This window comes from Oncorhynchus mykiss, chromosome 20 (assembly GCF_057628025.1).
Source record: "Oncorhynchus mykiss isolate SJ-2025 chromosome 20, ASM5762802v1, whole genome shotgun sequence".
NCBI classification, from domain to species: domain Eukaryota; kingdom Metazoa; phylum Chordata; class Actinopteri; order Salmoniformes; family Salmonidae; genus Oncorhynchus; species Oncorhynchus mykiss.
Window position 1 is genome coordinate 7,112,706 of NC_143041.1, and position 21,521 is coordinate 7,134,226.

At 46.8% G+C, this 21,521-nt stretch overlaps 1 protein-coding gene across 3 annotated transcripts in view; it reads right to left on the bottom strand.

Annotated features, from left to right (window-relative positions):
- sdk2b (sidekick cell adhesion molecule 2b) overlaps positions 1 to 21,521 on the bottom strand; it is a 468,680-nt gene that overhangs the window by 138,279 nt on the left and 308,880 nt on the right. The window lies entirely within an intron of this gene.

Consider the following 21,521-nt stretch of genomic DNA (forward strand, 5'->3'; position numbering starts at 1 on the left):
ACAGGATTCATGAGTCGAGAAGAGCTAAGATATGTGGATTGGAGATATGGGTTCTGTTAAGCATGACGTACTGTATTGCTTTCCCCAGCCCAAACAGGGTTAGATAGAAGAGGAAAAAGACAGGGAAATGCTTTCCCCAGCCCAAACAGGGTTAGATAGAAGAGGAAAAAGACAGGGAAATGCTTTCCCCAGCCCAAACAGGGTTAGATAGAAGAGGAAAAAGACAGGGAAATGCTTTCCCCAGCCCAAACAGGGTTAGATAGAAGAGGAAAAAGACAGGGAAATGCTTTCCCCAGCCCAAACAGGGTTAGATAGAAGAGGAAAAAGACAGGGAAATGCTTTCCCCAGCCCAAACAGGGTTAGATAGAAGAGGAAAAAGACAGGGAAATGCTTTCCCCAGCCCAAACAGGGTTAGATAGAAGAGGAAAAAGACAGGGAAATGCTTTCCCCAGCCCAAACAGGGTTAGATAGAAGAGGAAAAAGACAGGGAAATGCTTTCCCCAGCCCAAACAGGGTTAGATAGAAGAGGAAAAAGACAGGGAAATGCGTGAAATCCCTTCATCATTCTCTCCGTGCCTCTCCATTTCGCTTTGTCTCTTTTCTCTGTCTGTGTTTGTGAACATGTAGAAGCACAGAGTGAAGAGTACAGAGCACTGAGGATAGAACAGAATATATGATGCTACACAGACACACACAGACACACACGCACACACACACACACACACACACACACACACACACACACACACACACCCACACACACAAACATACACACACAGTCTTGTTTAACTAGCCTTGTGGGGACACACAATTCAGTCAATTCAAACACACACACACACACACCTCCATCAAACCAGCTCCAAATTCACCTCACTGTCATACTCCCTGGTGGATGTGAAAGCTCACTCTTGATAGATGGTACTACAATTAACACCTCGTGCTTGATGATGATTGTAAATATAGACCAATTTAATTGGATGGTTGGATAATATAATTTTCAAATTAGCTAATAATCAAGAATTGGAATTAAACTGTCAAAATGATCTATTGGCTTGGTTTTTGCACTGCTATTTTGGCTCCACCAATCCAACAGAGGTAGGGTTAGTAAAACAGATGAAAGAAAGGGGGAAAGATGGAGATGGATTCAGTCTATAAACAGAGGTAGCCAAGAAGAGAAGGCAATTGGTAGGCAGTATGATGGAATGAGGGATAAATGGAAGATAAGACAATTGGTAGGCAGTATGATGGAGTGAGGGATAAATGGAAGAGAAGACAATTGGTAGGCAGTATGATGGAGTGAGGGGTAAATGGAAGAGAAGACAATTGGTAGGCAGTATGATAGAGTGAGGGGTAAAAGGAAGAGAAGACAATTGGTAGGCAGTATGATGGAGTGAGGGATAAATGGAAGAGAAGACAATTGGTAGGCAGTATGATGGAGTGAGGGATAAATGGAAGAGAAGACAATTGGTAGGCAGTATGATGGAGTGAGGGATAAATGGAAGAGAAGACAATTGGTAGGCAGTATGATGCAGTGAGGGATACATGGAAGATAAGACAATTGGTAGGCAGTATGATGGAGTGAGGGATAAATGGAAGAGAAGACAATTGGTAGGCAGTATGATGGAGTGAGGGATAAATGGAAGAGAAGACAATTGGTAGGCAGTATGATGGAGTGAGGGATAAATGGAAGAGGAGACAATTGGTAGGCAGTATGATGGAGTGAGGGATAAATGGAAGAGAAGACAATTGGTAGGCAGTATGATGCAGTGAGGGATACATGGAAGATAAGACAATTGGTAGGCAGTATGATGGAGTGAGGGATAAATGGAAGAGAAGACAATTGGTAGGCAGTATGATGGAGTGAGGGATAAATGGAAGAGAAGACAATTGGTAGGCAGTATGATGGAGTGAGGGATAAATGGAAGAGGAGACAATTGGTAGGCAGTATGATGGAGTGAGGGATAAATGGAAGAGAAGACAATTGGTAGGCAGTATGATGGAGTGAGGGATAAATGGAAGAGAAGACAATTGGTAGGCAGTATGATGGAGTGAGGGATAAATGGAAGAGAAGACAATTGGTAGGCAGTATGATGGAGTGAGGGATAAATGGAAGAGAAGACAATTGGTAGGCAGTATGATGGAGTGAGGGATAAATGGAAGAGAAGACAATTGGTAGGCAGTATGATGGAGTGAGGGATAAATGGAAGAGAAGACAATTGGTAGGCAGTATGATGGAGTGAGGGATAAATGGAAGAGAAGACAATTGGTAGGCAGTATGATGGAGTGAGGGATAAATGGAAGAGAAGACAATTGGTAGGCAGTATGATGGAGTGAGGGGTAAAAGGAAGAGAAGACAATTGGTAGGCAGTATGATGGAGTGAGGGATACATGGAAGAGAAGACAATTGGTAGGCAGTATGATGGAGTGAGGGATACATGGAAGATAAGACAATTGGTAGGCAGTATGATGGAGTGAGGGGTAAATGGAAGAGAAGACAATTGGTAGGCAGTATGATGGAGTGAGGGATAAATGGAAGAGAAGACAATTGGTAGGCAGTATGATGGAGTGAGGGATAAATGGAAGAGAAGACAATTGGTAGGCAGTATGATGGAGTGAGGGATACATGGAAGATAAGATTATTGGTAAGCAGTATGATGGAGTGAGGGATAAATGGAAGAGAAGACAATTGGTAGGCAGTATGATGGAGTGAGGGATAAATGGAAGAGAAGACAATTGGTAGGCAGTATGATGGAGTGAGGGATAAATGAAAGAGAAGACAATTGGTAGGCAGTATGATAGAGTGAGGGGTAAATGGAAGAGAAGACAATTGGTAGGCAGTATGATGGAGTGAGGGATAAATGGAAGAGAAGACAATTGGTAGGCAGTATGATAGAGTGAGGGGTAAATGGAAGAGAAGACAATTGGTAGGCAGTATGATGGAGTGAGGGATACATGGAAGATAAGACAATTGGTAGGCAGTATGATAGAGTGAGGGGTAAATGGAAGAGAAGACAATTGGTAGGCAGTATGATGGAGTGAGGGGTAAATGGAAGAGAAGACAATTGGTAGGCAGTATGATAGAGTGAGGGGTAAAAGGAAGAGAAGACAATTGGTAGGCAGTATGATAGAGTGAGGGGTAAATGGAAGAGAAGACAATTGGTAGGCAGTATGATGTAGTGAGGGGTAAATGGAAGAGAAAGCCAGGAGGTGAATGATGTACATGAGAAAGACTGGAAGGGAAAAATAAAAATGTAGAGGATAGGAGGGTGATGGCTTGTAGAGATAGATGGTTTCACAGCCTCCTTAGTGTGGGTTAATGCTAATGTTATGCGTGGTGGAGAATAGGAGGGAAGTTTATGAAAATGAGGGAGATTGAGGCGTGCAAGAGATTTTATTAGACGGCTGAGACTAATTGTTCCCTAGTGATCTGGGCTGTGCTTTTATCTGTGATATAGAGATAAAGAGAAAGAGAGAGAGAGAGAGAGAGAGGAGCACATAGTGGGGACCAGCCCCATAACACATTGAACACTGATGGGTATCACATGTCTCCTCTGTGCTCTCTCTCATGTGGGGCGGCAGGGTAGCCTAGTGGTTAGAGCGTTGAACTAGTAACCGGAAGGTTGCGAGTTCAAACCCCTGAGCTGACAAGGTACAAATCTGTCGTTCTGCCCCTGAACAGGCAGTTAACCCACTGTTCCCAGGCCGTCATTGAAAATAAGAATTTGTTCTTAACTGACTTGCCTGGTTAAATAAAGGTAAAATAAAAAAATAAAAATTAGACAACCAAGAGACTGGGCTGCTTTACAGGGACGAATGGTGGGCCTGAAGAGTCAACACAGGTTTTACTGGACCACTGAGGTCCAGTAGGGGTATGTGGGGGTATGTGGGGACATTTAGGGGTATGTAGGGACATGTAGGGGTATGTGGGGACATGTAGGGATATGTAGGGACATGTAGGGATATGTAGAGACATGTAGGGGTATGTGGGGACATGTATGGGTATGTGGGGACATGTATGGGTATGTGGGGACATGTAGGGGTATGTAGGGACATGTAGGGACACGTAGGGGTATGTGGGAACATGTAGGGTTATATAGGGACATGTAGGGACATGTGGGGACATGTATGGGTATGTGGGGACATGTAGGGGTATGGAGGGACATGTAGGGGTATGTGGGGACGTGTAGGGACATGCAGGGGTATGTAGGGACATGTAGGGGTATGTGGGGACATGTAGGGGTATGTGGGGACATGTATGGGTATGTGGGGACATGTATGGGTATGTGGGGACATGTAGGGGTATGTAGGGACATGTAGGGGTATGTGGGGACGTGTAGGGGTATATGGGGACATGTAGGGGTATGTGGGGACATGTAGGGGTATGTGGGGACATGTAGGGGTATGTAGGGACATGTAGGGACATGTAGGGGTATGTGGGAACATGTAGGGTTATATAGGGACATGTAGGGGTATTTAGGGACATTTAGGGGTATGTGGGGACATTTAGGGGTATGTGGGGACATGTAGGTGTATGTGGGGACATGTAGGGGTATTTGGGGACATGTAGGGTTATATAGGGACATGCAGGGACATGTAGGGGTATGTGGGGACATGTAGGGACATGTGGGGACATGTAGGGGTATGTGGGGACATTTAGGGGTATGTAGGGACATGTAGGGGTATGTGGGGACATGTAGGGGTATGTGGGGACATGTATGGATATGTAGGGACATGTAGGGATATGTAGGGACATGTAGGGGTATGTGGGGACATGTAGGGGTATGTGGGGACATGTAGGGGTATGTAGGGACATGTAGGGATATGTAGGGGTATGTGGGAACATGTAGGGTTATATAGGGACATGTAGGGACATGTAGGGGTATTTAGGGACATTTAGGGGTATGTGGGGACATTTAGGGGTATGTGGGGACATGTAGGTGTATGTGGGGACATGTAGGGTAAAATAGGGACATGCAGGGACATGTAGGGACATGTAGGGGTATGTGGGGACATGTAGGGACATGCAGGGGTATGTAGGGACATGTAGGGGTATGTGGGGACATGTAGGGGTATGTGGGGACATGTATGGGTATGTGGGGACATGTAGGGGTATGTAGGGACATGTAGGGGTATGTGGGGACGTGTAGGGGTATATGGGGACATGAAGGGGTATGTGGGGACATGTAGGGGTATGTGGGGACATGTAGGGGTATGTGGGGACATGTAGGGATATGTAGGGACATGTAGGGATATGTAGAGACATGTATGGGTATGTGGGGACATGTAGGGGTATGTAGGGACATGTAGGGACACGTAGGGTTATGTGGGAACATGTAGGGTTATATAGGGACATGTAGGGACATGTAGGGACATGTAGTGGTATTTAGGGACATTTAGGGGTATGTGGGGATATTTAGGGGTATGTGGGGACATGTAGGTGTATGTGGGGACATGTAGGGACATGTAGGGGTATTTGGGGACATGTAGGGTTATATAGGGACATGCAGGGACATGTAGGGACATGTAGGGGTATGTGGGGACATGTAGGGACATGCAGGGGTATGTAGGGACATGTAGGGGTATGTGGGGACATGTAGGGGTATGTGGGGACATGTATGGGTATGTGGGGACATGTAGGGGTATGTAGGGACATGTAGGGGTATGTGGGGACGTGTAGGGACATGCAGGGGTATGTAGGGGTATGTGGGGACGTGTAGGGACATGCAGGGGTATGTAGGGACATGTAGGGGTATGTGGGGACATGTAGGGGTATGTGGGGACATGTATGGGTATGTGGGGACATGTAGGGGTATGTAGGGACATGTAGGGGTATGTGGGGACGTGTAGGGGTATATGGGGACATGTAGGGGTATGTGGGGACATGTAGGGGTATGTGGGGACATGTAGGGGTATGTGAGGACATGTAGGGACATGTAGGGGTATGTGGGGATATGTAGGGATATGTGGGGACATGTAGGGGTATGTGGGGACATGTAGGGACATGTAGGGGTATGTGGGGACATCTAGGGGTATGTGGGGACATGTAGGGGTATGTGGGGATATGTAGGGATATGTGGGGACATCTAGGGGTATGTGGGGACATGTAGGGACATGTAGGGGTATGTGGGGACATGTACTGTAGAGAGGCATTTGGGGACCTTCAGCCTGTGAGAGAACATGTGGTTGTTCAGTATCCAACGGCACTTGAATGGATGTTATGGATGTAATTCTGATTCACAACGTACTTTCACTTCTTTCTATGGAGGGAATGAAATAATGGAGTAAGCCACTGTTCAAGAGGTAGGAACAACAGAGAGATACAATGGGGAAGAACGCCAGGGGCTGTATATTCCATGTCAGTTCCCATGAATACAAACACTCCCATCACACACACCCACACACACTCACACACACACACACACACACACAGACATGTGCAAGCACCCCCCAGTCAAGGTTTCACGTCTGCACACACTACAAAGCAATTCATGTTTGATGAGGGTGGCTGTACTGTAGCTCATCTGCATACACTAGATCTAATGGGTCCCTAGTAGGTTTGCAAAATTCCTGGATCTTTTAATAAAATCCCTGGTTTTCCAGAAATCCTGGTTGGAGGATTCTGGATTCCCTGCTTATTCCCTCCTGACTCCGGGAATCTTCCAACAGTGATTTCGGGAAAACGAGAGAATTTATTGAAAGTTCCAAGGAATTTAGACCCTACATTTACAAAGAGAGGTCGTCTCAAATCCAGTTGGTGCATGTGTGTTCCTCGCTGTGTGTGTGTGTGTGTGGTGTGTGTTTAATTTACTGAGCAGTCAATTAAAGCTACTCTTTCATTAATGAGAACACTGCCAGGTGTAAATTGTTGCCCTAGGGTTAACATCCATAATAGAATAGATTCTCTCATTTCCAAAATAAGACCTAGTAAGTTTTCATTCCTCTCACCTTTCTCTCTCCTTAATATGTGCCTTTTCACAAGTGTTGGAGTGCTAATTAAACTGTCTGAAGTTGGAAAGTAATAGTACACACACACACACACACACACACACACACACACACACACACACACACACACACACATTGCATCGCAATGTAGGTTCCATTCTATGAGATTATTGGGGCATATTCTAACGCAAAGTATAATGGGAGGAGAGTCACACCAGTGAGTAGCTAGTCTACAGTAACACCCATCCATCCACCTGGGCCTCCTTACTCCCAGTCCGGTTCCCAACAGGTCTCCAGTGGCTGCCAGTAACAGACAGCTTCTCTCTGTCTCAGCTCATTCCCAAGCGAACAGCACAGCTCCCAGGTCCCAGGTCCCAGGTCCCAGCTCCCAGTTAGCTAGGCTACATACATATTTCATCTAGCCCCTGGGTACTAAACACACACACAGTGGGCAGAGCACACAGAGCATGTGTGTATGGATGTGTGTGGGTGTGTGGTGAAGATGTCCGTCAGTGGAAGGTCTGCTCTGCTGGTGGTCTGGCTGGGCTGTTAAGCACTCCCACTGGGTGTGAGATCTGTTCTGGAGCATGTGGTTATTTAGCACAATGGCCTGGCCCTGTCTGTGTGTGGGGTGTGCCAATCTGTTCCAGGGCCTGTCATTATTTAGCCCAGTGGCCTGGCCCTGTCTGTGTGCGGGGTGTGCCAATCTGTTCCAGGGCCTGTCATTATTTAGCCCAGTAACCTGGCCCTGTCTGAGTGCGTGCTGGTGACCGCCACTATCTGTCCCACTGAGACAATCATAGCCAGGCCACAGCCAAGCAGGCCCTCCTTTTTCCTAAACACTGCAAACACACAAACACACACATTCACACACTAACACACAGTGATCATCCACTGCCCAGACACACGCAAAGACACACAGAAACAAAGAACCACACACACACCACAGTGTACATTCAGATCCACTTTGGCCTGGCTCCAGCTTACAGGCCTATTTGTTCTGTGGCATGGCCAGATCATCTCTCCATAGCTCTTTATAGAACTACATTTCCCATGAGGCAGTGGGGCTGGCCAATAATCCCTCCTCCCATCTGTTGGTCCTACAAAGCCCCCTGGTACACATCAGTTCAGATGTCCATTCACTACAGCTGGCCAGTCCCAGAGCCCCCAAATCCCAGGAGTGGGCAGGATACTGGGTCAGAGTGGGGGTGTGGGGTTTGGGAGACACCAAGGCTCCCTAGTGGCCAGCCAAACCAACAGCACACAACCAACACACCAAGGCTATTTCTCGATGTGCCTTTACTCTATTCCTTGCTTCCTCTCTCCTCGCCTCCTTCTCAAACAGAGTATGAGATCCAAGGTCCCTCCCCTCAGACCTTCTCATTTGATTCATTTTGAGAGGGAGGCCATGAGAAAGGACGTAAGGAACTGAGAAAGAGCCCAATGCCTCAAATGTTTTTTTCCCCTTGCAACCTTCACCATCTCTGATGCTAAGATGCCCAGTCCGTTGTTGTGACCAGGCGCCACCGACGCTCCACCCTCCTGCCTCTCACTGTGGGGATAAGATAGGAAGGCCTTGACACCATAAATCAGAGAGGTAAAACATTAAAAGTCATCTCCCTTCTTTAACGGCCTCGCTGGAGAAGGACGCAGGCTCGTAAATCTGCTGGCTAACCTTTCGGCGTGACAGGGTAAGCTCTCAGCGCACGCTCCCACCTTTATCACTCACCCCAGAGCCATCGCTCCTCTCCCTAATAACATCAAAACAGAATGACACGGTACAAGGAATGAGATGAAACACTGCCTCCCACGCAGAGAAGAGCTTTTAATATGGACGTGTGTGTGTGTGTTTGTGGCGTGTGGTGTGTGTGTACTTAAGTGTGTTTGTGTTATGGAAGTGAAAGAAAGACTGTGTGTAACTCTTTGTGTCAGAGAGCGAGGAACGCAATATTATGTTTGTGTGTGTGTCTGTGAATGTGTATCTCCCTCAGACATGTGTGTGAGCAAGCAGGTTTAATTTCTCTGAAGAGCCAGAAATAAAAGCCTCTGTTGCGGACGAGGCGGGCTTCGTGCGTCGCTGCATGCTCTGAGCAAATTATACCATTATGTTCATGAGAGCAAATCAAATCCTGCATTACTGAGACAATAAAGGCTAAGATGGGTCCCGCGTGTCAGGATCACATGACTAAAGCCCTGGAACATCCCCACAAACAACCTGCACATCAACCAACTACTCAGAAACACTCTGGTCACAGCTGATATGAGGAGTGGGGTGTTGTACGCACAAACTGGAAAAGCTACTGTAACAGACAGAAAGAGGGAGGGAGGAAGGAGAGAGAAGTACGAGGACACACACACAGTACATACACAAGCAACCTGACTAAACCAAACCACAGGGATGGGGTGTGTCCACTGGTCGCCTCTGGACTGTTGAAATATTAAAGCAGTAAAGCAATGTTCTTTATCGGTCAATAATGTATGGTTAGGTTACTGGGGAATCTCACTGAGAGAATATAGAGGTGAATATAGGCCCCATAGCACACAGAAACACACACACACACACACACACACACACACAAACACACACACACACACGCGCGCGCACACCAAGGGCAATGGTAGTTGTTTGGGTACAGACGTAAACTTCTTCCACGGTTGAGGATATTTCCATTGCATGTCGTGTTGTACTCTGACTGGAGACATTAGCATAAGCATGATGACATTTCTCTGTAATGGTGATGTCACATCACTGCCTTATCATTGTGTGTTGACATGTGCACTGAATGTATCAAACATTAGGAACACCTTAAGCTAATATTGAGTTGCACCCCCTTTTGCCCTCAGAACAAGCTGAATTTGTTGGGGCATGGACTCTATAAGGTGTCAACAGCTTTCCACGGGGATGCTGGCCCATGTTGACTCCAACGCTTCCCTCAATTGTGTCAAGTTGGCTGGATGTCCTTAGGGTGGTGGACCATTATTGATACACACAGGAAAGAGTTGAGCTTTGGAACATCTACATTTTTAAAAGTCTAATCAATCCATGTAATATCGCCTACACCTTCACAATAAATCCATGTAATATCGCCTACACCTTCACAATAAATCCATGTAATATCGCCTACACCTTCACAATAAATCCATGTAATATCGCCTACGCCTTCACAATAAATCCATGTAATATCGCCTACACCTTCACAATAAATCCATGTAATATCGCCTACACCTTCACAATAAATCAATGTAATATCGCCTACACCTTCAGAATAAATCCATGTAATATCGCCTACACCTTCACAATAAATCAATGTAATATCGCCTACGCCTTCACAATAAATCCATGTAATATCGCCTACACCTTCACAATAAATCCATGATTTATTTTAGACAGGTCTAAAGAGGCATGTTTCAGAAGAACAGAATAGCATACTCTGAGTTGTCCTTACTGTATGTGTCATGCCCTGACCATAGAGAGCCTTTTATTTTCTATGTTGTGTAGGTCAGGGTGTGACTAAGGTGGGTTATGTAGGTTGTTTTATGTCTATGTTGGCCTGGTATGGTTCCCAATCAGAGGCAGCTGTTTATCGTTGTCTCTGATTGGGGATCATATATATGCAGCCATTTCCCCACTGTTTTTTTGTGGGATCTTGTTTTTGTGTTGACTTCACGTTTAATTTGTTCCATATTGTTTTGGTGAGTTTAATTTATTAAACATGTGGAACTGTACGCACGCTGCGCCTTGGTCCATTTATTTCAATGATCGTGAAAGAAGATCCCACCACCCACGGACCAAGCAGCATGCCCAGGAGGAGCAGGGATCCTGGGCCTGGGAGGAAAGCCAGGAGTGGAGGGCATCCTAGACTTGGGACGAAATAATGGCAGGAGACAAAAGCCTGCCATGGAAGCAGGTGGAAGCAGCGAAGGAGGGACAGCGACGAAACCGGGGTTCGCGGCCACGACGTAGTCCCAAGAAGCAGTCTCAAACAATGTTTTTCGGGGGGAGGCACACAGGGGTGGTCGGCGACGCTGAGGGGTGAGTCAGAGACCATGGAGGAAGCGATGGAGAGATTGAGTGAGAGTGAATGGAGGGGTGAGATAGAGACCTTCGAGGAGTGGCTGGCGAAATGTGAAGAGAGTGAAGCGGAAGAGCTGTTGGTCTGGCTGGAGTGGCAAGACAGTTGCCCTGAGGAGCGTGTTAGCCGTCCAATGCCACCTGTGTCAGCTCCCCGTATTCGTCCTGAGGAGCGTGTCATCTGTCTGGAATAATCTGTGCCGGCTCCACGCACCAGGTCTCCAGTGCGCCTCCACAGCCCAGTACGACCTGAGCCAGCTCTCCGCACTCGCTTTGAGGAGCGTGTTATTGTTCCAGTGCAATGTGTGCCGGTTCTACGCACCGTGTCTCCAGCGCGCCCGGTACGTCCTGTGCCAGCTCCCCACACTTGCCGTGTTAAGGTTGTCATCTGTCCAGGACACGTTGTGCCAGCTCTCTCCCCAGACCGGTACGCCCTGTGCCAGCTCCACGCACCAGGCCTCCAGCGATGGTCTGCAGTCCGGAGCCTCCTGCGACGGTTCCCAGTCCAGAGCGTCCAGCGACGGTTCCCAGTCCGGAGCCTCCAGCGACGATCCAGGGCCCGGAGCCTCCAGCGAAGATCCATGGCCCAGAGCCTCCAGCGATGATCCATGGCACGGAGCCTCCAGTGATGATCCATGGTCCGGAGCCTCCAGTGATGATCCATGGTCCGGAGCCTCCTGCGAGGGTTCCTACCTTTCTAAAGTCTTTGAAAGCAAAGTTAACAAACAGATCACCGACCATTTCAAATCCCACCGTACCTTCTCCACTATGCAATCTGGTTTCCGAGCTGGTCATGGGTGCACCTCAGGCACGCTCAAGGTCCGAAACGATATCATAGCCGCCATCGATAAAAGACAATACCGTATAGCTGTATTTATCGACCTGGCCAAGGTGAACCCGCCCGCCCATCTAGCATCACTACTCTGGACGGTTCTGACTTAGAATATGTGGACAAGTACAAATATCTTGTTGTCTGGTTAGACTGTAAACTCTCCTTCCAGACTCACATGAAGCATCTCCAATCCAAAATTAAATTTAGAATCGGCTTCCTATTTCGCAACAAAGCATCCTTCACTCATGCTGCCGAACATACCCTTGTAAAACGGACTATCCTACCAATCCTTGACTTCAGTGATGTAATTTGCAAAATAGCCTCCAACTCTACTATCACAGTGCCATCCATTTTGTCACCAAAGCCTCATATACTACCCACCACTGCGACATGGTTCCTCTCATTGGCTGGCCCTTGCTTCATACTCGTCCCCAAACCCACTGGCTCCAGGTCATCTATAAGTCTTTGCTAGGTAAAGCCCCACCTTATCTCAGTTCACTGGTCACCATAGCAGCACCCACCCGTAGCACGCGCTCCAGCAGGTATATTTCACCAGTCACCCCCAAAGCCAACTCCCCCTTTGGCCGCCTCTCCTTCCAGTTCTCTGCTGCCAATGACTGGAACGAACTGCAAAAATCACTGAAGCTGGAGACTTATATCTCCCTCGCTAACTTTAAGCATCAGCTGTCAGAGCAGCTTAACAATCATTGCACCTGTACATAGCCCATCTGTAAATAGCACTACCTCATCCCCATATTGTTTTTTTGTTGCTCCTTTGCACCCAAGTATCTCTACTTGCACATTCATCTTCTGCACATCTATCACTCTAGTGTTTAACTCCCTCCACCTACCCAAGGACGTCAGAGTACAAAAATCAGTTAACCACCTAACTGAGGAACTCAATTTAACCTTGTGCAATACCCTAGATGCAGTTGTACCCTTAAAAACAAAAAACATTTGACATAAGGAACTAGCTCCCTGGTAAAAAGAAAATACCTGAGCTTTGAAGCAAGCTTCCAGAAAATTGTCTTCCGACTAAGACAGTGCCGTGCAGTATCGAAGAGACCGCACTGCTGCTCGATCATCCTATTTTTCCAACTTAACTAAGGAAAATAAGAACAATCCAAAATGTATTTTTGATACTGTCGAAAAGCTAACTAAAAAGCAGTATTCCCCAAGAGAGGAAAAATAATGAAAAGCTGTGGCGCAGCAACTCACTGCCTTCCTGAAGACAAACAATGTATACGAAACGCTTCAGTCTGGTTTTAAACCCCATCATAGCACTGAGACTGCACTTGTGACCTTTTAATGTCATCAGACAGAGGCTCTGTCCTCGTGCTCCTGGACTTTAGTGCTGCTTTTGATACCATCGATCAACCCCATTAATTTGAAGAGATTGGAAACCCAAATTGGTCTACATGGACAAGTTCTGGCCTGGTTTAGATCTTATCTGTCGGAAAGATATCAGTTTGTCTCTGTGGATGGTTTGTCCTCTGACAAATCAACTGTAAAATTCGGTGTTCCTCAAGGCTCTGTTTTAGAACCACTATTGTTTTCACTATATACACTGCTCAAAAAAATAAAGGGAACACTTAAACAACACAATGTAACTCCAATCATACTTGAAATCAAACTGTCCACTTAGGAAGCAACACTGATTGACAATATATTTCACATGCTGTTGTGCAAATGGAATAGACAACAGGTGGAAATTATAGGCAATTAGCAAGACACCCCCAATAAAGGAGTGGTTCTGCAGGTGGTGACCACAGACCACTTCTCAGTTCCTATGCTTCCTGGCTGATGTTTTGGTCACTTTTGAATGCTGGCGGTGCTTTCACTCTAATGGTAGCATGAGACAAAGTCTACAACCCACACAAGTGGCTCAGGTAGTGTAGCTCATCCAGGATGGCACATCAATGCGAGCTGTGGCAAGAAGGTTTGTCAGCGTAGTGTCCAGAGCATGGAGGCGCTACCAGGAGACAGGCCAGTACATCAGGAGACGTGGAGGAGGCCGTAGGATGGCAACAACCCAGCAGCAGGACCGCTACCTCCGCCTTTGTGCAAGGAGGAGCAGGAGGAGCACTGCCAGAGCCCTGCAAAATGACCTCCAGCAGGCCACAAATGTGCATGTGTCTGCTCAAACGGTCAGAAACAGACTCCATGAGGGTGGTATGAGGGCCCGACATCCACAGGTGGGGGTTGTGCTTACAGCCCAACACCGTGCAGGACGTTTGGCATTTGCCAGAGAACACCAAGATTGGCAAATTCGCCACTGGTGCCCTGTGCTCTTCACAGATGAAAGCAGGTTCACACTCAGCACATGTGACAGACGTGACAGAGTCTGGAGACGCAGTGGAGAACGTTCTGCTGCCTGCAACATCCTCCAGCATGACCAGTTTGGCGGTGATCAGTCATGGTGTGGGGTGGCATCTCTTTGGGGAGCCGCACAGCGGAGGTAGCCAGAGGCAGAGGTAGCCTGACTGCCATTAGGTACTGAGATGAGATCCTCAGACCCCTTGTGAGACCATATGCTGGTGCAGTTGGCCCTGGGTTCCTCGTAATGCAATACAATGCTAGACCTCATGTGGCTGGAGTGTGTCAGCAGTTCCTGCAAGAGGAAGGCATTGATACTATGGACTGGCCTGCCCGTTCCCCAGACCTGAATCCAATTGAGCACATCTGGGACATCATGTCTCGCTCCATCCACCAACGCCACGTTACACCACAGACTGTCCAGGAGTTGGCGGATGCTTTAGTCCAGGTCTGGGAGGAGATCCCTCAGGAGACCAATATGCATATCCTTGATTCAAGTCCTGAGCTACAGGCAGTTAGATTTGGGTATGTCATTTTAGGCGGAAATTGAGATGGAGGTTCCGATCCTCAAGAGATTTTAACCTCCCCTACACGCACTCTTGTTGACTTATTGGCTGTTCTAAGGCCAGCTACTACTACAGCCTTGCAGTGTGGTAAAGTACTTAAGTAAAAATACTTTAAAGTACGACTTAAGTAGTTTTTTGAGGGATCTGTACTTTACTTGACTAGTTACAGTTGAAGTCAGAAGTTTCCATACACCTTAGCCAAATACATTTAAACTCAGTTTTTCACAATTCCTGACATTTAATCCTAGTACAAATTCCCTGTTTTAGGTCAGTTAGGATCACCACTTTATTTTAACAATGTGAAATGTCAGAATAATAGTAGAGAGAATGATTTATTTCAGCTTTTATTTCTTTCATCACATTCCCAGAGGGTCAGAAGTTTACATACACTCAATTAGTATTTGGTAGCATTGCCTTTAATTGTTTAACGTGGGTCAAACGTTTTGGGTAGCCTTCCACAAGCTTCCCCAATAAGTTGGGTGGATTTTGGCCCCATTCCTCCTGACAGAGCTGGTGTAACTGAGTCAGGTTTGTTGGCCTGCTTGCTGCACATGCTTTTTCAGATCTGCCCACAAATATTCTATAGGGTTGAAGTCAGGGCTTTGTGATGGCCAATCCAATACCTCGACTTTGTTGTCTTGAAGCCATTTTGTCACAACTTTGGAAGTATGTTTGGGGTCATTGTCCATTTATTAAGACCCATTTGCAACCAAGCTTTAACTTCCTGACTGATGTCTTCCTGACTGATGCTGCCACCCGTGCTTCATGGTTGGGATGGTGTTCTCTCCCCCTTTTTCCTCCAAACCAGAGGACATTTCTCCAAAAAGTATGATCTTTGTCCCCATGTGCAGTTGCAAACCCTAGTCTGGCTTTTTATGGCGGTTTTGGAGCAGTGGCTTCTTCCTTGCAGAATGGTCTTTCAGGTTATGTCGATATTTTACTCGTTTTACTGTGGATACAGATACTTTTGTACCTGTTTCCTCCAGCACCTTCACAAGGTTGTTTGCCCTTCTTCTGGGATTTATTCACACTTTTTGCACCAAAGTACGTTCATCTCTAGGAGACAGAGCGCGTCTCCTTCCTGAGCGGTATGACGGCTGCGTGGTCCCATGGTGTTTATACTTGCGTACTATTGTTTGTACAGATGAACGTGGTACCTTCAGGCATTTGGAAATTGCTCCCAAGGATGAACCATACTTGTGGAGGTCTACATATTTTTTTCTAAAGGTCTTGGCTGATGTATGATTTTCCCATGATGTCAAGCAAAGAGGCACTGAGTTTGAAGGTATGCCTTGAAATACCTCCACAGGTACACCTCCAATTGACTCAAATGATGTCACTTAGCCAATCAGAAGCTTCTAAAGTCATGACATCATTTCTGGAATTTTCCAAGTTGTTTAAAGCACAGTCAACTTAGTGTATGTACACTTCTGACCCACTGGAATTGTGATACAGTGAATTATAAGTGAAATAATCTGTCTGTAAACAATTGTTGGAAAAATTACTTGTGTCTTGCACGAAGTAGATGTCCTAACTGATTTGCCAAAACTATAGTTTGTTAACAAGAAATTTGTGGAGTGGTTGAAAAACAAGTGTTAATGACTTCAACTATATATCTTTGCCAACTTTTACTTTTATTTCACTACATTCTTTTTAAAAAATTGGAGAGAAAATGGTGCCGTCTGGTTTGCTTAATATAAGGAATTTGAAATGATTTATACTCTGACTTTGATACCTGTCACGGATCCCTCTGGAGCTTTTGATTGCGCACACCTGACCTCTATTCCCACTGATTCTATTTGTATATACGTCCCGGGTGTTAATCATTGTGCGCTTGTGTTATTTATTCGAGGTACTCCTCACTCTTTTGTTTTGGGATTCTACCCTGTGTTTTGTATGGTGTTTGTTTGGTCTTCGTCCCCGTGCCTTTACACGGCCGTGGGCTTAATACAAATCCATAATACGCATTCCTGCGCCTGTCTCCCAAAACTCGTTAATACTAACGTTACACATAAGTACATTTAAGCAATTCCATTTACTTTTGATCCTTAAGTATATTTTAAACCAAATTTGACTTTTATTTGAGTCATTTTCTATTAAGGTATCTTTACTTTTACTCAAGTATGATAATCTTAATTGTCACTTAGCGGGGAGTGAGCATGGGTTGGCGGATGGAGCGATATGGAGCGGAGGGAAAGAGACATGGAGGGATCATTATGCTGTTGAGGAGGTTTGGATGGGAGGCCCATTATCCGAAGGCTCTCCATCTCTTTGTCTGTCTGTCTGGTTACATTTTCATGAACTCTGGAGTAGGCGACGACAGTTAGGCTTACTACACAATGTATCTGTTTTATCTACTGCTTTACACTTTGTGAAGCCTTGATGTCAATTAAAAGGATCACCCAATAAAGGTTCATTTCTGACACTAACACTTTAGATGCTCTAGAGACTATCTACAGACCATCAGTAACATTTCAACTAACTATCTACTAACCCGAATCTTAACCTTTATTCTACACTTGAACCCTAAGCATAACCTTAGCAAGCAGTTGCTTATCAACAGATAGTTAGGTAGAGCATCTACAAATGGACAATCTGGACGATCCAGATAGAGTGTGAACCCTATTTCTTCTTTAACATATCATTGCGTGTCTTTTTCTCTCGCTCTGTCTCTCTCCACTCTCTCTCTCTCTCTCTCTCTCTCTATGCCTTGTGGTGTTGTTGCCAGTATGTATTGATGCCATTATTGAGTGATGGTAGTGCAGCCAGCTCACGGTGGAGTGTCTGTCTCCTCACTGTCACCTGCCAGGTGTCCTGTGGCGTCAGCCTGGCTGTGTGTGTGTGTGTGTGTGTGTGTGTGTGTGTGTGTGTGTGTGTGTGTGTGTGTGTGTGTGTGTGTGTGTGTGTGTGTGTGTGTGTGTGTTCTATGGAGTAAGGGAAGGAGGTAGTGAGGGAGTGAGGGAACAGGAGAAAGACAGAGGGAAAGAAAAGGGGGGAGAGAGAAAGAGAAAAGAAAGAGAAGATGTGTAGCCCATAGACCTGAGAACATCAATCTACAGCACATGCAAACGTCCGTCTGTATGATTTGTCATGTGTGTGTTTTGCCTTCCCACCCTGTCCCTGTCTGTTGTGTACTCGTCCCTGAGTGTTGACACGACGCTATAGAAGAGGCCATTCCAATGATATTACAGGTAAGTGGCAGGCAGCTCCACACTCACACTAGGGCTGGGAACTGCCAGGGACCTCACGATATTATCACGATACGCGATGTGTTACGATTCTCAGGATTCTCAGGATTCTATATGCGTTATGATTTTATATGTGATTTTAGTGTTCCAAACATATTGCTCACCATATGTCTGCTGCAGAGAGACAAGAGAGTCATGAGAAAACTAGTTTTGACCAGTCATGGAAATAAAAGTGCTGAAAACAAATTGTCTCCCTATTTAAAAATATGACGGAGAACAACTTACGAAGAAAATTATCTGAGTTTTGGTGCAGGTACAGACAGCTAACTAGCGCAAAAATGATATTGTCAAGATGATACTATACAATATATTGTCAAAAATAACATTTTGACATTTTTCCCACATCACTAACACATGCAAACACAAACACACATGCAAACACACCCCCAGCGTATACCAAGTCATCCGATTATGTGGCCTTCCATATTCCTATTCCATAAAAAATAAACTAAATACAAAGAAATGATATATTTTTCTCTGTACCACAGTAGGGGTCTCGTATGCATGGCTGGGTCAAGCTGAATTGGGCGGATGTTTAAACAGATCTGTTAGAAACAGCAGGGGGCCTGGTGGGTAAAAGAGAGGAGGTGGAGGGGTGAGAGAGAGGGAGGAGATAGAGGGAGGAGGTGGAGGGGTGAGAGAGAGGGAGGAGGTGGAGGGTGAGAGAGAGGGAGGAGGTGGAGGGGTGAGAGAGAGGGAGGAGGTGGAGGGGTGAGAGAGAGGGAGGAGGTAGAGGGGTGAGAGAGAGGGAGGAGGTGGAGGGGTGAGAGAGAGGGAGGAGGTGGAGGGTGAGAGAGGGAGGAGGTGGAGGGTGAGAGAGAGGGAGTAGGTGGAGGGTGAGAGAGAGGGAGGAGGTGGAGGGTGGAAGGGAGGGAGGAGGTGGAGAGAGAGGGAGGAGGTGGAGGGGTGAGAGAGAGGGAGGAGGTGGAGGGTGAGAGAGAGGGAGGAGGTGGAGGGGTGAGAGAGAGGGAGGAGGTGGAGGGGTGAGAGAGAGGGAGGGAGGAGGTGGAGAGAGAGGGAGGAGGTGGAGGGGTGAGAGAGAGGGAGGAGGTGGAGGGGTGAGAGAGAGGGAGGAGGTGGAGGGGTGAGAGAGAGGGAGGAGGGGGAGGGTGAGAGAGAGGGAGGAGGTGGAGGGTGAGAGAGAGGGAGGAGGTGGAGGGTGAGAGAGAGGGAGGAGGTGGAGGGGTGAGAGAGAGGGAGGAGATGGAGGGGTGAGAGAGAGGGAGGAAGCGGAGGGGTGGAAGGGAGTGAGGAGGTGGAGGGTGGAAGGGAGGGAAGAGGTGGAGGGGTGAGAGAGAGGGAGGAGGTGGAGGGGTGAGAGAGAGGGAGGAGGCAGAGGGGTGAGAGAGAGGGAGGAGGTGGAGGGTGGAAGGGAGGGAGCAGGTGGAGGGTGGAAGGGAGGGAAGAGGCGGAGGGGTGGAAGGGAGGGAGGAGGTGGAGGGTGGAAGGGAGGGAAGAGGCGGAGGGATGAGAGAGAGGGAGGAGGCGGAGGGGTGGAAGGGAAGGGAGGAGGCAGAGGGGTGAGAGAGAGGGAGGAGGTGGAGGGTGGAAGGGAGGAGGTGGAGGGGTGGAAGGGAGGGAGGAGGCAGAGGGGTGAGAGAGAGGGAGGAGACGGAGGGGTGAGAGAGAGGGAGGTGCACACAAGACCTTTGCATCTGTATTTAGCTAATTAGGTGTTATTTCAGGGACAGGAGGTCCGTGGCACCTTAATTGAGGAGGACGGGCTCGTGGTAATGAATGGAGCGGAATTGGTGGAATGGTATCAAATAAATCCAACACATGGTTTCCATGTTTTTGATGCCATTCCATTTGCTCTGTTCCAGACATTACTATGAGCCGTCCTCCTCTCAGCAGCCTCCACTGATTTCAGCTGCCATTTCTTATAACCGCTGTATGGAGGAGCTCACACAACCAGCCTGTCAGGAGTAGAAGGGGGAACAGAACGAGAGGAATAAAATAATAGGAGGGGGAACAGGAAAAGAAGAAGGAAGAAAGGAATAACACTGACACTGGAAAAAGACAAGGTGAGGCAAAAGAAGAGGAAGAAAAATAATGGGGTGGGGGAGTATGGAGGGAGTGCTATAGCACAGACACTGAAGACATCTCAAATGCTAAACCATTCATTTTTATTGGGATGTATTCTGTACTGCTCAGTAAGCTGCTAGCGCCAAAAGCCTTACTGGGTTAGTGTTATGTGATGTTGAATTTGGAGCATGCTATGCTAGCAGTAACTGGGCAGGGTCTATGCCCAGGCTGTGTGTGTGTGTGTACTCGTGCAAGCGTGTCTTCGCATCTGTGTGTGTGTGTGTGCCCCCTCGTGTGTGCCCATGCTATGCCCAATGCCAGTTTCCTGTCGGAGTATGCCCGCACTCCCTGGGATGATCAGTCATGCTATTTGTAAGCAGGAGAGAGAGCAGGAGAGAGCTTAGCCACATGCCGACCTGTCGCCCACTGACTACTCTAATTATGTTTTTAGCACGTGGCCAATCATGGACCACTGCTCTCTTAAACACAGCTCTGACTGAGCTAGAGAGGAAGAAATGATTTGTCATGTGTGTGTTTTGCCTTCCCACCCTGTCCCTGTCTGTTGTGTACTCGTCCCTGAGTGTTGACACGACGCTATAGAAGAGGCCATTCCAATGATATTACAGGTAAGTGGCAGGCAGCTCCACACTCACACTAGGGCTGGGAACTGCCAGGAACCTCACGATATTATCACGATACGCGATGTGTTACGATTCTCAGGATTCTCAGGATTCTATATGCGTTATGATTCTATATGTGATTTTAGTGTTCCAAACATATTGCTCACCATATGTCTGCTGCAGAGAGACAAGAGAGTCATGAGAAAACTAGTTTTGACCAGTCATGGAAATAAAAGTGCTGAAAACAAATTGTCTCCCTATTTAAAAATATGACGGAGAACAACTACGAAATAAATTATCTGAGTTTTGGTGCAGGTACAGACAGCTAACTAGCGCAAAAACGATATTGTCAAGATGATACTATACAATATATTGTAAAAAATAATATACATTTTTCCCACATCGCTAACAAACACACACACACACACACACACACACACACACACACACACACACGCACACACACACACACACACACATACAAACATTCCCCTTTCACATTCCCCTTAATCACGCCACAGCCACACACTCAGATAAGCTACATACCTATTTCAGGAAGAGGACACTCAATATACACACCTAACCGGTATACTTCAGACCCACATACCCACCACAGCATACGTGTTTGCATAACAACTGCCTCCTTCTATTTCCAGAAGCTGCACTCAAGTTCAAGAATGGAAAGGAGATTACATGTGGTCTGAAAAAAACATGTATTTTATTTTTACCACTGGAGACAACAACATAATTATAAGTCTTGATTTAGCTTTCAGTGCTCGGCTCAGGGATGGTTTGTCTCGCCGACATGCTCCTGTGGCATTAGGGCGTGGAATAGGTTAGGCTTCAGCATGGGGGAGGAGAGGAGATGGGTGAACTGCATGTGTAACAGTTTATTTT